Here is a 17,120-nt window from a genome sequence, read left to right on the forward strand (position 1 = left end):
GAGGTCCTCCCATATCCTCCTCCACCCACCCAGCCCCAGTGCCAACTCTCCTCCTCCCCAACCCCTCCTCTGGAGGGGCTCAGGCCTGATGGGCCCGGTTCAATTTGCAAACTGGGATCTACCCACTGTCCACTTGCTCCCACTGTCTCCTGGGGTTCTGGCCTCTTTTGGATCCTTCCACATACCACTGGCCTGGCTCAGCCTCAAGGAAAAGGCTGTGGTCTTCCTCTGGGCGAGATGAAGTGGCAGTTTTGAGTTTAGGAAAGCGCTTCCGGTTGGGGGTGCGGACTGTTTTTTCCCAGAGCGGGGCTGTGTCAGGGCAGGGGATGTCCGCTCGACCAGGGATCAAGGTTTTGCTATCTGCTGGTTCAACAGGGAGTCCATGTGACGACTTACCTCTGTGCCTGCCTGGCCTGTAGCAAATGCCATGTAAAGCAGGAATGGCCATCCTTGGGACCTCCGGGTGACTCTGACTATGGCTAAAGAGTCACCTGAGGGCCTAGAGGTTGGGCTGGTCTAGAGACTAGACGGCTGGACCTCCCAGTCTTGCTGTGTCATTAGGTTCTCCGAGAAGCACAAACGACCACAGTGTCAGAAACACAAAGCATTTATTGGGAATGATGCCAGTGAGAGATGAAGGGGAGAGGAATAGGCAGTAAAAGCCTCACGGCTGGGATGTCGGACCGTCACCTGTGAGAGGAGATGAGGAAGGAGCACCTGGGTAGGAAGAGCTTCAGCCCGTGGCTCAGCCCTGAGGATGCCCACCCAGCCCAACTGGCAGATGAAGCGAAGATTTCCCACATAAACAAGTCTGTGGAAACAGAAAGTAGGCTGGTGGCTGCCAGGGGCTGGGGGATGTGGGCTGTGATTGCTTAATCACTTCCTCTGGGGAGACAAAAGTTTTAGAGATAGAGGTGACAGTGGTTGCACAACAGTGAGACTGTAGGGAAGGCCACTAAGTTACACACCTTCAAGGGGTTGCCGTGGTGGATTTCGTGTTATATGAGTGTGGTCCCAATTTTATTCTTCAAGGTTTTATTTATTGATTTGAGAGAAAGAGAGAGAGCAAAAGAGTGAGAGATAGAAACATTGATGTGTTGTCCCACTGATTTATACACTCATTGGTTGCTTCTTGAATGGGCCCTGACTGGGAGTCAAACCTGCAACCTTGGCATTTCGGGGACGATGCTCCAGCCAACTGAGCTACCCATCCAGGGCTGGTCTCAAGTTTTATTTATTTTATTAAAAAGATTTCTATCTATTTATTTTTAGAGAGAGTGGAAGGGAGAAAGAAAGAGAGGTAGAGAAACAGCAGTGTGTGAGAGAAACATTGATGGGTTGCCTCTTGGCCAGCAACCTAGGCATGTGCTCTGACCGGGAATCAAACCAGCAACCATTTGGTTCGCAGACCAGCACTCAATCCACTGAGCTACACCAGCCGGGGGTGCATGATATTAAAATCTGGTGTTTTCAACCTGCCATGCTTCCTCCTCCAATACTCATCCATATATCCATCCATTCATCCTTCCACCCAACCATCCATTCACCTGGGCATGTGTTCTTGCCTGTATGCATCTCATCTGTCTGTCCACCCACCTGCCTCTCTATCCAGTCATCGTTAATTGAGATCATCCTCCAATTGTAACCCAAAGCTCTTTCCATCCAATTAACCATTCTCTCATCCACCCACATTGTTTCATTCTTTCATTCAATCTAATCAGTTCCCTCTTCCCACTTACCCTACAATCCATTGGTCAGCTCTACCATACACTTTCCATTGATCCAATCCACTTAATCAACCATCTGTATGAGCTTCCTTTGGCTGCTATAACAAACTTCCACAAATCTAGTGGCTGAAAAACAACATAAATGTGTCCCCTTCCAGTTCTGGCAACCAGGATTTCAACATCAGTTTTGCTATGCTGAAATCAAGAGGTGGGAGGGGCCATGCTCCCTCTGGAGGCTGTAAAGGAGGATCCTTCCTGCCTATTCTAGCTTCTGGTGGCCCCCAACATGCCTCGGCTTGGGGCCACATCCCTTCAGTTTCTCTGCATTCTCCTCTCTGTGAGTCTCTGTATCTAATCACCGGCTACCTCCCTCCCATAAGGCACATGATAGCATTTAGGGATCATCCAGGGCAAGGTCCCCCTCTCAAAGTCCTTACCTTAGCCACATCTTTTGCCATATGGAGTAATATTCACAGGTCCCAAGGAGGTGAGGCATGTCTTTGAGGGTGATGTTATTCTGCCTACCACATCATCCAACTTTACACAAATACACACACTTCTCCCTCTCTCTCTCTCTCCCCCTCTGTGTGTGTGCACCCATCCATCCAAATTCTAGAAGCTAAAAACACACGATTGAGCCCTCAAAATGTTTCAATCTCTGTAAAAAAGCAAACATGTAAGGAGACAGTTACAATGGCTGACATAGTTGAGATTAAGTACATTCAACAAATAAGTGAGCTGGCTGTGTCGGCTACCCACCACGCCTGTGTTCCTGCCCTTTACCACCTCCACATTGGGAAGGGGAAGGAAGATGGGAAGAGCCAAACAGTTTTTATTGTCCTTAAATCTTCTGTCCCACCATCTCCCTTCTCAGTCTCAATCCATGAACATGGTATATATAGTTATTTATTTAGATCTGCTTTAAGTCCTCTTAATGTTTTACAGACTTTTTTCCTCCAGAGGTCTTACCCATATTTTCTTAGATGTATTTCTTGGTGCTGGATATTTATCAATGCTACTATAAACCATATTTGCATAAGTGTTTATTTTAGAACTTTGGTGATGGCTGTGCAGAAAGGGTTAACATAACAGAACTGAGTCAGCGAAACTGCTTGCAAGGTTGGCCTTCTGCTGCGGTCTGGGGATTTGGTTGTCAATGCATTTGGAGGGGCTCACTGTGCCTGGATAATCTGTGTGAACTGTGTGGAAAGCTGAATGCCTGCTTTCCCTCTGGGCAACTGGAATTTTGGTACGTGCTAGGCATAGGGTGCCTGCATGATAACCGGCCAGTAAAAACCTGGAGCTCTGAGACTCTAATGCACCCCCATCACACACATGTTGCTGCACTTTTGTTTCTGGGGAAGAGTGAGTTCTGTGTAACCCTCATGGGAGGGAGAAAGCATAAGGAAACCAGCTCAGGGACCCTCCAGTCTCTGCCTAGGACTTTTCCTCTTAGGATCCTGAGTCGTTGTAATAAATCTTAGCCATGAGTACAACTCTATTTTGAGTCCAATTAGTCCTCCTAGAGAACTTCCAATAATGAGATGGTCTTGGGGACCCCAACACACAGATAAAATGACATACAATTGATGTTCAAATGTTGCTTTGGTACCCAGCAACCTTGCTAAATTCTGTCAGTTCTGATATTTTACCAAGAACTTCTTTGGATCCTGGCCCAGTAGCTCAGTTGGTTAGAGCACTGTCCCCATATGCCAAGGTTGTGGGTTCAATCACCAGTCAGGGCACATCCAAGACTCAACCAATGAATGTATAAATAAGTGGAACAATAAATTGATGTTTCTCTCTCTCTCTGTCTCCATCTCTCTATCTAAAAATCCATAAAAATACATAAATAAATCCAGATGTATTTACATAAAAATTCTTTTAAAAAGAGTTTGGGATTACACAATCATATCTATGAATCATATCATGTCTATGACTCATAAGAGTTTTGCTCTCTTTTCTAAAAAAGATTTTATTAATTTATTTTTAGAGAGGGGAAGGGGGGGAAAAAGACAGAGGGAGAATCACTAATGCAAGAGAGAAATACTGATAGGTTACCTCTCGTTTGCACCCTGACCTGCAACCAACCCTCACAACCCAGGCATGTGCCCTGACTGGGAATCGAACCGACGGTCCTTTGGTTTGCAGCCTGTACTCAATCCACTGAGCTGCACCACCAGCCAGGGCTCTTTTTTATTTTTATATCTTTTATTTATTTTTCTTGCCTTATGACTCTGGCTATACATTCAGTTCAATGCTGAAAGCAATGGTTAAGGAGCATCCCTGTCTGGTTCTTGATTTAAAGGAAAAGCTTTCAATGTTTCACAATTGAATATGAACATGCTCTAGGGTTTTTTTTTTATTGTGGTAAAATATACATAATATAGATTTTACTCTTTTAACCATTTTTAAGTGTAGAATTCACACTGTTGTGTAATCATCACCACCATCCATCGCCAGAACTTTTTCATCTTTCTTAAACCGAAAGTCTATACCCATTAAATAATAACCCATAATTTTCCCTTCCTCTCAGCCTCAGGCACTCACCATTCTACTTTCTGTCTCTATGAATTTGACTATTGTAGGTACCACATATATGTGATATCATATCATACGTGTTTTTCTTTTGTGTGTGTGTGCGTGTGTGTGTCTGGATTATTTCACTTAGGAAAATGTTTTCAAGGTTCATCTATGCTGTGGCAGGTGTCAGAATTTCCTTTCCACATTTTGTTTACTCACTTGTGAGTTGATGGATATTTGGGTTCATTCTACCTTTTGGCCATTATGAATAATGTGGCAATGAACAATCAGGTACCAGTGCTTGTGTGGACATATATTTTCTTTTTTTTTCTTTAAAAAGATTTTATTTATTTATTTTGAGACAGAGGGGAAGGGAGGGAAAGAGGGAGAGAAACATCAATGTGAGGTTGCTTCTCATGTGCTCCCACTGGGACCTGGCCCGCAACCCAGGCATGTGCCCTGACTGGGAATCGAACTGGAGACCCTTTGGTTCGCAGGCCGGCATTCAATCCACTGAGCCATACCAGCCAGGGCTCATTATGGTTTTGATTTGCACTTCCCTACTGACTAATGATGTTGAGCCTCTTTGCATGTCCTTGTTGGCCGTGTGTGTATCTTCTTTGTGGAAATGTCTACTCAAGTCCTTGACCCATTTTATGATTGTCTTTTTATTATTAAGCTAGAACTATCCTTGTCCTGGCCAGTGTGTCTCAGTAGGCTGGGCATTGAAAGGACAAAGTCAGCTCCATTTGCTATAGTGGCACCATTTGCCTAGCAGGCCTATGACGTCGTCAAATGTGACTGCCCTATGACTCTTCTGAGCTTGTGTCCCCAGGGCTGGAAATTACTGGAAGCAAGAACAGAACTAATCCCTCCTTACAGCCACAGGCAGAAGATAACATTGGAGCAAATTGCAGCCTCGTGTTTCCCAACAGCCCAGGGGCCACACCACAGCAAACCCCCACCCTTTTAAAATCCAATTACAATCCAATAAAAGCTTGAAGCCCCCACTCCTCAACGCTGGTGTCTCTCTCCACACCAGCCCCTCTCCTTTATTTGAGTGTGAGTAAAAACTTGATTCTCTACACTTTCTTCTCTTTGTGAATTCTTTTACAACCTGTGTCACCAGCCACCTTAACATTTTGGTGGCCCGTTCAGGGACATTCTCTATTTCTTCCTCTCCTTCTGCCTCCTGAGAATTGGGACTAGGGGAGCAGTGGGCAGCAGACGCTGGACCCGGGCTAACCCCCAAACCCTGTCTCAGTGAGGTTTGGAAAGACGAGTCTAATCCTGCTCCGTGTCTCTGGACTCTGCAGACAGGCTCCTCCCTGTGGTCTTCAAGCCAGTGATCTGTAAATCTCTTTGAATCTCGGGACTAAAACGTCCTATGGAAAGTGATATCTTATCCTTGGTTGTACTTGTCTTAAACCACGGCACTGGGTCTATCACTTTCACAGGGTTTTGGCTGGGAGGGATGTCTCTAGCCATCTCGCTGCTCGTTCTGTCTGCTCTCAGGGCCCAGGGACGCCTGGCTGTGAGGCAGAACCTCGTGTTCGGTCAGCCCTCAGGCTCGAATTCTAGGTAGGTCATTTTAGTTGGGGATCCCCTTCTCGAACTTTCCACCCACCCACGTTTGTTCTGTTCCCTGAGATCTATTTTTTTAAAGATTTTATCTATTTTTAGGGACAGAGGAAGGGAGGGAAAAAGAGAGGGAGACAAACATCAATATGTGGTCACCACTAGCGCGCCCCCTACTGGGGACCTGTGGGACAACCCAGGCACGTGCCCTGACTAAGAATTGACGAGCGACTTTTTGGTTAGCGACCTTTTGGTTCGCAGGCCAGTGCTCAATCCACTGAGCCACACCAGCTAGGGCTCCTCCCCCTTTTATATTGGCAATACTCAATGAACTTAGCCCAAGGACTCCCCATTGGGATGTAACTTGAAGGCTCTGGAATTTAGAGACCTCAAGCCCAAGCGCTTGATTTTCTATTACAACAGCGCCTGTCCTCAATCCAAACTGAGGGAGCAGGAATTCTGGCCTATGGGTAGGTCTCTTAACTATAATACTATCCTCCAACTCGACCTTTACTGTCTCCGTCTGGACCCCTTCCTTAGGTTTAGTTCTCGAGAGGAGGAGACCAGATTTTAACTTTCAGCGGGGATTCCAGGCCTCTTTCTCCTAACTAGCCTCTTTGTTCCAATTGGCCTCACTTTACCACCCCTCCCCCACAACCCCTGCTTATCTTGCTACACAGTAATTGCCGTATTTGTTTTCTCCATCACTGTTACCCAGCAGTGGGTGGCGCAATTCCTTACCTGCCTGACCCACGTCCCGCGTTCGACTGCTGTCTGGAATTAGGCTTGGCTCCGCTGTGCCCACGTTGAGTAAAAACAAGGCTACAGAGAGAAAATCTCACCCCCTCCTAGACGGTAAAACACTCTCAATTCTCCTCCTGGAGACCTGGGAACTGCTCAGTCCTGGGGAAAATTGGGCCTGCTTCTCCATGCTGAGAAAAAAAGTGGCATTTTAAACTCAAGCCGCTTTTCTGTCCCTTCGCCTGATAACACACAAAAGTCCTTCTAGAAGAAGCTTGCTTTTTTTTTCCCTGTATTTTTGAAGTGCAAACATCTGGTCTTTTTCAGAACTATTCTCTAATCCCTGGCTGGTGTGGCTCAGTGGATTGAGACTGGGCTGCAAACCAAAGGGTTACCAGTTCGATTCCCTGTCAGGGCACATGCCTGGGATGTGGGCCAGGTCCTTTGTGGGGCCACGTGAGAGGCAACCACACATTGATGTTTCTCTCCCTCTCTTTCCCTCTCCCTTCCCCTCTCTCTAAAAAATGAAAAGTAAATAAATAAAACCTTTAAGAAAAAAAGTGACCAAAACAAAAAACAATTGAAAAAAAAAAAAGAACTCTTGTCTAGGCCATCTTTTTTCAGAGAGAGGAGAAGGGAGGGAGAAAGAGAGGAAAAGGAACATCCATGTATGAGACATTAATAGGTTACCTCCCACACTCCCCCAATCAGGACCTGGCCCACAATCCTGGCATGTGCTCTGACCGGGAATTGAACCAGCAACCTTTGGGTTCACAGACCAGCACTCAATCCACTGAGCCGCACCATGCAGGGCAGGCCATCTTTTAAAATACAAATTTGGGGTAGATAATTCTTATCAAAAGGGAGAAAACCTTAGCTATATCTGAGCAAATCAATTTATTTCAGCTATTCCTTTCTAAATTAGTAAATTCTGATCAAAGTTATTGACTGTCTGGGTATTTTGAAATAACATGAAACACCAAACAGAATGCTGGACCCGCTTTTGGCTTTTTATTAACAAAGAGGCTGTGGAGTGGATTTGGGGCTGTAGATAAATTGCTTGTGCTGTCTTGGAGGTGTGTTTCTTTAAATCGTGAGTGTTTTTCAGTAGAGGAAACTATGTTTCTAAAGGTCATGAAATGTGTTTATAAAAGTCATTCTAGGGGATGCTGGTTGCTTGCTTTTCATCACTGGAAATTGAGGTTTCTAAAAGTTAAGTTCAGCCCTGACTGGTGTGGCTAAATTGGTTGGGCATCATCCTACAATTGAAAGGTTGCTGGTTGGATTCCCAGTCAGGGCACAAACCCCTTCCTCCACTTAGTTTCCCTCTGGTGACATTCTTGCATGACTCTGGCAGTACCTGGAGTTGCTTTCATTACACTTTCTCTTGCCCTTGTTGGAGTGGGGAAATCTACCTGTCAGCTGTAGAATAAATCCTTAACATGTGTTTTGTCACTCTGGCTGGTATGGCTCAATGGATTGAGTGCTGGCCTACAAACCAAAGGGTTGCTGGTTCAAACCAAAGGGTCACCAGATCGATTCCCAGTCAGGGCACATGCCTGGGTTGCAGGCCAGGTCCCCAGTAGGGGGCGCATGAAAGGCAACCACACATTGGTGTTTCTCTCCCTCTCTTTCTCCCTCCCTTCTCCTCTCTCTAAAAATAAATAAAAATAAAATCTTTTTAAAAATGTGTTTCGTCCACGCCATGTAGAAGGTACAGCTGCCTTGTCTCCAGGCGACATCTGGGACATGGGGTCCAGTGAGTCAGGAAATGATCACCCCTGATGTCCCAAGGGACCTATTCCTTCCCCTTTGTTTCTCTGGTCATTGGTAAGGCCGCCCTCAGGGCATAGCATAAACACAACCACCGGTCAAGGCGCTTTCTCCCTCAAACGTGCTTTCTCTCTCTCTCAGGTGGGCTTTCTATTGAGTTCCCTGTCGGCGTGGGTTAAATCCATTTCATTCCAGGGCATCTGGCTGGTGCTGTCATCATTGGTAAGGTCACCCTCAGGCACAGGGTTGGCACATCCACCTCCTTGTATTTCTCAGTCGGTGTGGACTGTAACTCCCGGTCCTCCATCTGCAGCACATACCTTGTCTCTGAGACCTTTGGGGGGGCCAAGGCAGCCACGCCCAGGCTCTTCCCTGCTGCTAGACTCCTTGGAGCCGACACTTCACTTCCGCCACTCATTAACAGTCCTTGAAGCTTTTATTGAGAGTCTCAACAGGTCTTCTTGCTTGGTATTTAGGACCTGCCATCCCCCTTCTAGTCTTCTTAAAACTTGTCCAAAGCAAACCAGAGAAATCTTATGCTTTCTCTACAAAAATTAGCAGTGCAAATGATGTGTATGGTTTTTATGGGTTTGGTCTTCATGTGTGTGGTCTTTACATGATATGTGTTTGTCTGTGTGTTACATGTAGTGCGTTTTCTGCCTCCAGATGGCATACTTAGGGTGTAATATTTTATTGGCCTGAAGATATTAAGTATTTATATAAATTATGCAGGATCCTATGTTCTGGACAAAATGTTTGCTATTAAAACCAGTTTAAGTTTGATTAATGTCTTTTAGGGTTATTACCAAAGAAATGTGTGTTTTAACAAAAAGTTTATATTGTAATCTTTTGATTAAGTGTATTTGACAACCTTCCCAGAGTTTAAATTTGAAAACCTGAGAAATGACTCTGAGTTATTCCAATGGGCCCCTGGAATATCTCAAGGATTTATTCTCTCTCCTTATGAATGAAAACTTTTTGTACTAATTAGGCCTACTTAATATGCTCAAAATTACCTGAGAAGCTTTGCCAAAGAGAACAATGATAGATATTTTATTTGTTTATATATATTTTTATCAAAATACATTTTTCTAGAAGTTTCAACCTTCCCCAGGGGGGAACTTGCAAAGATTCAAAGTCCAGTTCAAACAGGAAGCTCTCACGGGTAACAGGTGTCCTGTCAGTGATGCTGGACAAGCCAAGGGTGATGGTTCCCTGTGGGGACATCAAACAGTGCTACTCTGGGTGTTTGTAACCCACACACTGGGAATTTGTTAATTGTTTCCAATACTCAATGCACACTTCCGGTATGTCCTGTACCTCGCCTAGTGTTTGGCCTTTATCTATACTAAGATTGTGTGTTGTGTCACACATACCTTCAAAGTAAAGGAAGATTTATAGACCCTAAGGAATAGCCAGATTCGGGGAAATACTGGCAAATAAGCAAGACAAACAAAATTGGTTATATGGGACTGAATGACCTACAGATAGTTGTTATTCTTATGCCTTTGTTCACAATGTTGCTAATTTTAAATCTTTTTGTTTTCCAGATATAAGGAAACTTTTTCCCTAGAACAATCTGTAAATTATACCCTTATAAGCAATAACTAAACATTTATATTATTCCTCCTACCGAATTCCTCCAGAATTCAGCAGCTCTTAATGAGTGAGTATTGTTTTCATGGCAATAAGTTTGTTTGCATAAATCCAATAAGAATCTACTCTGTTTATAATAGAGCCCCTTGGAGAAATAGCTTGGTACCTTGCTTGGTAACATTGTTCCTGGCAGTCTTCCAGCTAAAGAATGAAGGTTGCTTTCCTGAAAGATGGCAAGGAAGGTACCTCAAGACATTGTGGGGACCTCAAGTCCCTGAGGAATCCACCCAAACCTATAGGTATTGCAGGCAAAGCCATATGGCAACTGTGTGGCTTGGCTTCTTTGTCCTGAAAGGCTGACTAAACCTCAGTCTGAAGGTTCCTTATAAAACTCCAGCAAAGCAGATTTGGAAGAGCCTGCATGATCAACTACTATTCTGGTTGTGTTCATGCAAATAATCAGGCCAAATTGAAACTGGACTTATATGCAATGTCTTTAATAAAATGAGTGTGATTTTAGGGAGAGAAATTGTGTTTCAGTGGAAAGAAATCACAATGTCCAATTGTGACCCCCAAAATGATTGAATCCTAGTTTTTCTAGTTTTCTTCCAAGCTAATGTTTCATTTTTCCTTTCATCCTTTGACTTGGAATTATTGAGAAATGCAGTCTTAGCCATACAGAATTTACCTACTACTCCACCTCTCCCTTTTTTGGGATTTTAAGGCCAATATCTGGTCCTGGCTTTCCTGGCTAACTCTTCCTAGGACCTATAGCAGCCTTGTTCTTTATTCTTGCTTTTAGACCACGTCTCCTCAAATATTCCATATCCTTTATTTAATGGAGCATCCAGGCTCTGGAAGATTCCCTCCACGGATGGCCTCCAACCATAGCTGTTGCTTTTCAGGCTGTCCAATCCCACCTTCTTCCCTTAATGACCCATAGTCGGACCCACAGACAGGGACAGCTCTACATCCCTAGCCCGCCAGAAGTAGTTACAGAAAAAGAGAACTTTGTTCCTACTCCCCAAAACTAAAACTGGGCCAGGTCATGAAGAATAAATCCATTTTAAAACCAGAGTGGGGAACGAAAGGAAAAAGTCTGAGCCGTTTGCTGTCGTGGCACCATTTGCTGAGCAGGCCTGTGACTTTGTCAAAAGTGACTGCCATTTGACTCTCCAAGCTTCTGTCCCCAGGACTGAAAATTACTGGAAACAAAAAACAGAACTAACCACTCCCTATAGCCACAGGCAGAAGATAAAATTGAAACAAACTGTAGCCTCCTGTTACCATGCCCCAACAGCCAGGGGCCACACAACAGCAAATCCCTACCTTTCTTTTGTTTTTAAGATTATTTATTTATTTATTTTTAGGTAGAGGGGGAGGGAGAAAGAGAGGGAGAGAAGTATCAATGTGTGGTTGCCTCTTGCACGCCCCTCACTGGGGACCTGGCCTGCAACCCAGGCAGGTGCCCTGCCTGGGAAATGAACCAGCAACCTTTTGGTTAGCAGGACGGTGCTCAGTCCACCAAGTCACACCAACCAAGGGTAAACCCCTACCCTTTTTTTAATCCAAATACAATTCAATAAAAACCCAAAGCCCCCATCCCTCAATGCTGGTGTATCTCTCCACACCATACCCCTCTCCTGTCTTGGAAAATGAATGAGAACTTTACTCTCTACACTTTCTTCTCTTTGTAAATTCTCTCACAGCCCACATCACCGAGTACCCTAACAGGCATCATCCTGCAAACCAGAAGGTCTTGGGCTCAGTCCTGGGTCAAGGCGCTTGTGCAAGAAGCAACTGATCACAGTGGTGTTTCTCTCCTTCTCTCTCTCTTTCCCTTGCCCTCTCTGTAAAATCAGTGAGCAATGTCCTCTAGTGAGGATAAAAAAAATGTAAGTGTCCTTTATATTTTGAATTATCAACTTCTATACTTTGCAAAGATTTTCTCCCATTCTGTAAAGTATCAGCCCTCTTTTAAGGGCATGTTCTCTCCCTTCAGGATCAAACTTTTAATTTATTTTTGTATTATTACTTTTTTTTCCCTTTTCATTGCTTTTGGAAAGAGAGAGGAAGGGAGAAAGAGAAACATGGGCGCAAAAAGCACTGCTTAGTCGCCTGCTGGATGCACCCTAACCAGATATCCGGGATCAAGCTGCAACCAAGGTGTGTGCCCCAACCAGGAATTGAATCCTTAACACTTCAGTCCCGGGGCTACGCTCCAACCAACTGCGCCTCATCAGCCAGGACAGAATTCTTAATGCATTCTGAACAAGGCACTCTGTATTTTCATGTTGCTCTGGGACTTACAAGTTATCATGCAGCGGGTCCTGGGGATATGAAGCAATAGCAGAATAAGGGAATGGCTGGGGCAGGTGGGCTCCTCCAATCAGTCCATCAGGGAAAGTTCTCCCTGAGGAGGTGACATTGGGGCAAAGATCTGAAGGAGGTGAGACAGGAGCTTTCAGGCAGAGATAACAGCAGGGAAACACCTTGAGGGGAGAGAAGATCAGCCTCCAGCAACAAGACCAATGAGACTGTATTAGAGTGAGCGGTCATAGGGAGAACAGTTAAGGATAAGATCAGAGAAATCAGCCCTGGCTGGTGTAGCTCGGTGGATTGAGAGCGAGCCTGCAAACCGAAGGGTCACTGGTTCAATTCCCAGTCAGGACACATGCCTGGGTTGCGGGCCAGGCCCCCAGTAGGGGGCGTGCAAGAGGCAACCACACATTGATGTTTCTCCCTTCTTTCTCCCTTACCCTCTCTCTGAAAATAAATAAACAAAATCTTAAAAAAAAAATCATGGGGAACATGGAAATCATGGGGGACATGGTAAGGACATCGGATTTTAATGTAGATGTATATCAATTAACTACAGCCACCTAAAACAACAATAAACATCTATTGTCTCCCTTGGTTTCTCCCTTGGTTTCTGTCAGAAATTCGCAAGCGGCCTAAGCTAGGTGGGGAAAAAGGGGTCAATGGGGACATAGTCATCCAAGGGCTTGGCAGAGGCAGGAAGAGGGTTCCAGGCTGGCTTACTCACATGACAGTCAAACTGGTGGCAGGAAGTGGCAGTTCCTCTCCAGCTGTTGGCACAAGGCCTCCGTCCCTTGACTTGTGGACTTCTCCATAGTGTGGTTTCTATGATCTCTCAAGTACCACCAGCTTCCCCCAGAGGACTGATCCCAGAAAGAGCAAGGAGGAAGCCATGTGTCTTTGAAGAACTGGCCTTGAACAGGCCCTCATCTTTGCTGCTGGTGGCACAGCACAGCCCTATCGAGGGTGGCAGAAGCTACATGAGGGTGGGAATCCTAGAACTGGAGGCAGTGGCTGGGGGTGAACCCATTGCAGAGGTTTGAGCATGACGATGATGATGATGGTGGTGGTAATGGTAATGGTGGTGGTGATGATAGGGGTGATGGTGACAATGATGATGGCGATAATTCATTTGAATGGTGACAGTGATAATAGTAATGGCGGAGATGATGATGATGGTAATGGCGACGGTGATGATACAGATAGATGTGTGGATGTGTGTATATGCATATGTTTGGATATATACAGATGGTGATATGTGTATATCAACATATCTGTCTTATTCTATCTATTCTCATATACATTTTGTTATTACACAAATAACACATGAAAACAGGGAGACAACTCCCCCCAACCCTTTATATTTTTCCCTTCTTTATTGAGGTATGATTGGCAATCAAAACTCATATATATTTACCTGGCTGATGTAGTTCAGTGGATTGAGTACAAGTGTTCAAAGCAAAAGGTCGCAGGTTCGATTCCCAGTCAGGGCACATGCCTGGGTTTTGGGCCAGGTCCCCAGTAGGGGGCTCATGAGAAGCAACCAGATATTGGTGTTTCTCTCCCTCTCTTTCTCCTTCCCATCCCCTCTCTCTAAAGAATAAATAAAATCTTTTTAAAAATCATATATCTTTCGGGTGAACAATGGCATGATTTGGTATACGTACATACTGTGAAGTGATTACCACAATCAAGCTAATTAACACCCCCATCACATCACATAGTTACCCTTTTTTGGTGTACGTAGTGAGAAAACTGGAGATCTACTCTCTCAGCAACTTTGAAATACACAATATGCTATTACTAGCTATGGTCACCATGCTGTACGTTACCTCCCCACAACTTACTCATCCTATAGCTGGAAGTCTGTGCCCTTTGACCAATATTTCCCCACTGTCCCCGCTCCCAGCCTCCAGTAACCACCCTTCCACTCTCTGTTTCTACAACTTCAATACATATTTTTTTGATTCCACATATAAGTAATATTGTACATACAGTATTTGTCTGTCTGACTTATTTTACTCAACACAAGGCCCTCTAGATTTCACCCATGTTGTTGCAAATGGCAATATTTTCTTCTTCCTCATAGCTGAGTAAGATTTCATTGTGATAAACCATATTGTCTTTACCCATTCATCGGTTGAGGGACACTTAGGTTGTTTCCATGGCTTGGGTATGATGAATAGTGCTGCAATCAGCATGGTGATGCAGGGATCTCTTTATGGTAGTGATTTCATTTCCTTTGCACATATACGCAGAAGTGGAACCACTGGATCATATAATAGCTCATTTTTAATTTTTAAAAAGAGTTTATGCCCTGGCTGGTATTGCTCCATGTATTGAGAGCTGACTGTGATCCAAAGAGTCACTGGTTCGATTCCCAGTTGGGGCACATGCCTGGGTTGCGGGCCAGGTCCCCAGTAGGGGGGCATGTGAAAAGCAACCACACATTGATGTTTCTCTCCCTCTCTTTCTCCCTCCCTTCCCCTCTCTCTAAATAAATAAATAAAATCTAAAAACAAATGCTTTAAAAATCAATGGCATTATTTACATGCATAGTTCCTGAACTTTTTAAATATATATATATATATTTGATTGATTATGCTATTACAGTTGTCCCATGCATCCCCATTGTGACCTCCCCCTGGTCACTGGCCATCACAAATCTGCCCTCCCTCTCCATGGATTTGCCTATTCTGGATATTTCCTAGAAGTGGAATCATCCATATGTGACTTTCAGTGTGTGGCTCCTTTTACCTCCCGGGACCTCTTCCAGTTTCATCACTGCTGAGCTCTTCTTCTGAGGTGCCTCTTACCTGGCCATCTGAAGGTTGAGAACCAGGGTGTGCAGAAGTTGACAGTCTGATGGCTGGTTACAGCCCTTCCATCAGCCTCTCTTTGCTCATGTGTAAAACGGGGTAAAATCCCCTCCCTCATAGGGCCATTTGCAAAGTGACTGGCTTGTGCAAAGAGGTCAGTGACTATCAGTAATTGTCATCCCACCTGGTGGATATGCCGTACTTGATCCAACTAACTGTCTATTGTTGGACATGAAGGCTTTTCCTGTTTTTCTGTTTGTTTTTTTTTAACAATGCCAAGACACATGTCTTCATAAATATTTTAACACTTGTCCAGTTATTTCCTTAGAATAAAAGCCTGGCAGTGGAATTGGTGGGTCAAACTTTTATTTGTGTTGTATGATGAAGTATTTCTGACGTGTACAAAAAGAACCGATTGTGAATATATTGACGTCATGGTTTCCACCTCCTGGCTCAACAAACAAAAAAAATGACAAGTAACATTGTCCTGATTGCATGCCTTCTGCCCCACTCCTGGGGGTCACCACTAGGGCCCTCTCACCTTTGTCACACCCTTGTACATTTGTGCACAGTTACATGTATCCGCACACAACGCCTGTTGTCTGTGCTTTAAAACTTCTGCATTGGCCCTGGCTGGTGTGGCTCAGTGGATCGAGTGCCTGCCTGCCAACCAAAGGGTCGCTGGTTGACTCCCATTCAGGGCACATTCTGGGTTGCAGCCAGGTCCCCAGTAGGGGGCGCACGAGAGGCAACCATACTGATGTTTCTCTCCCTTTCTCCCTCCCTCCCCTCTCTCAAAACAAACAAACAAACAAACATATACACAACAACAACAACAACAACAACAAAACTTCTGCATTGGACTCGACAGCCTTCTCCCCCTAGCAGCCTGCGCTGTGGGTGGTCCAAGTCGCTCTATGCAGTGGCCAGGCATCCTTTCACTGCTCTACGGTGTCCCCTGCTGTATGCGCTGCAATCTACCGATCTGTTCTTCATGCGATGGACTTTTAAGCCGTTTCCAGCGTTTACAGACGGCTGTCTCGAGCAGTCCTGGGCTTATCTTTTTCACGTTTGTGAGAGTTTCTCTGCGGTGCACACCCGCGAGTCGAAGGGGTAAATCATTTAGGGTTCACACTTGCTGATAGGACTATTCCAGACTCCTCAGCTTTGTGGAGAGTCCTTTCTCCTGGTCGGCTCCTTTTCCCTGCCTGAGGCTGCTTCTCTCCTCTGGAACTGCAGCCATTTTTTTTCTGTGGCTGAGGCTGGGATGCCTGTGTTTGTGTGTGTCTGAGAGCCGAGGGAAGTCCCCGTTGAGAAAGGAACAGAATAAACAGAGGGTGGGAGGCTGGAAGCTGGGATGAAGGACACCTGGGGAGGTGTTAGGAGGACCCCTCAGAGAGGGAGCAATGTTGTCTTTGTTTTATAGTTGCGCGCCTGAGGAGCAGAGAGGGCAAGCCACTTCCCCAATGTCACAGAGCGAGGGCACAGAGACACCCCCTACTCCGAGCAGGATATATAGCGGCCAACCCAAACAAAGACCGCCTGCTCCGAGTGCGGAGCTTATTGTTCTGGGCGTAATTATGATGCATTGCTAATTATATTTGCTTCTCAGATTGGAGCAGGGAGGAGGGGTGATACTAATTGGGGAGGGGTTGCCCCATGGGAAGGTCTCATGAGTCAGGGCTTTCTCCAAAGCTTCTGTCTCCCTCCTCCCGGTCCGGTTACCCACAATTAAATAGGGTACTCCCGAAATTAAATAGGGTGTTTCGGGGAGAGGTCGTCCAAGAGGGAGAATGAGAGCCCTTTGTACCCAGACTGGGTTGTCGATAAAGTTTCGTCGCCTTGGCAACCGCAGGCCTCTCTGGGCGGGGCACGGAGGTGCGCGCGCATTCACCCAGCCTGTCCTCTTGCTTTCTGCCTCTGGTGGCTGAAGGTTTCACCAGAGTAAAAGAATAGGGAGTCGCGACTTGTGGTGACAGGCGGAGACTTCAGCCAATGGGTGCATGATTCTGTCCAAGGCAAACCAACCACATACAAGTTCTGG

This window comes from Desmodus rotundus, chromosome 12, assembly GCF_022682495.2.
Source record: "Desmodus rotundus isolate HL8 chromosome 12, HLdesRot8A.1, whole genome shotgun sequence".
In the NCBI taxonomy this organism is placed as follows: domain Eukaryota; kingdom Metazoa; phylum Chordata; class Mammalia; order Chiroptera; family Phyllostomidae; genus Desmodus; species Desmodus rotundus.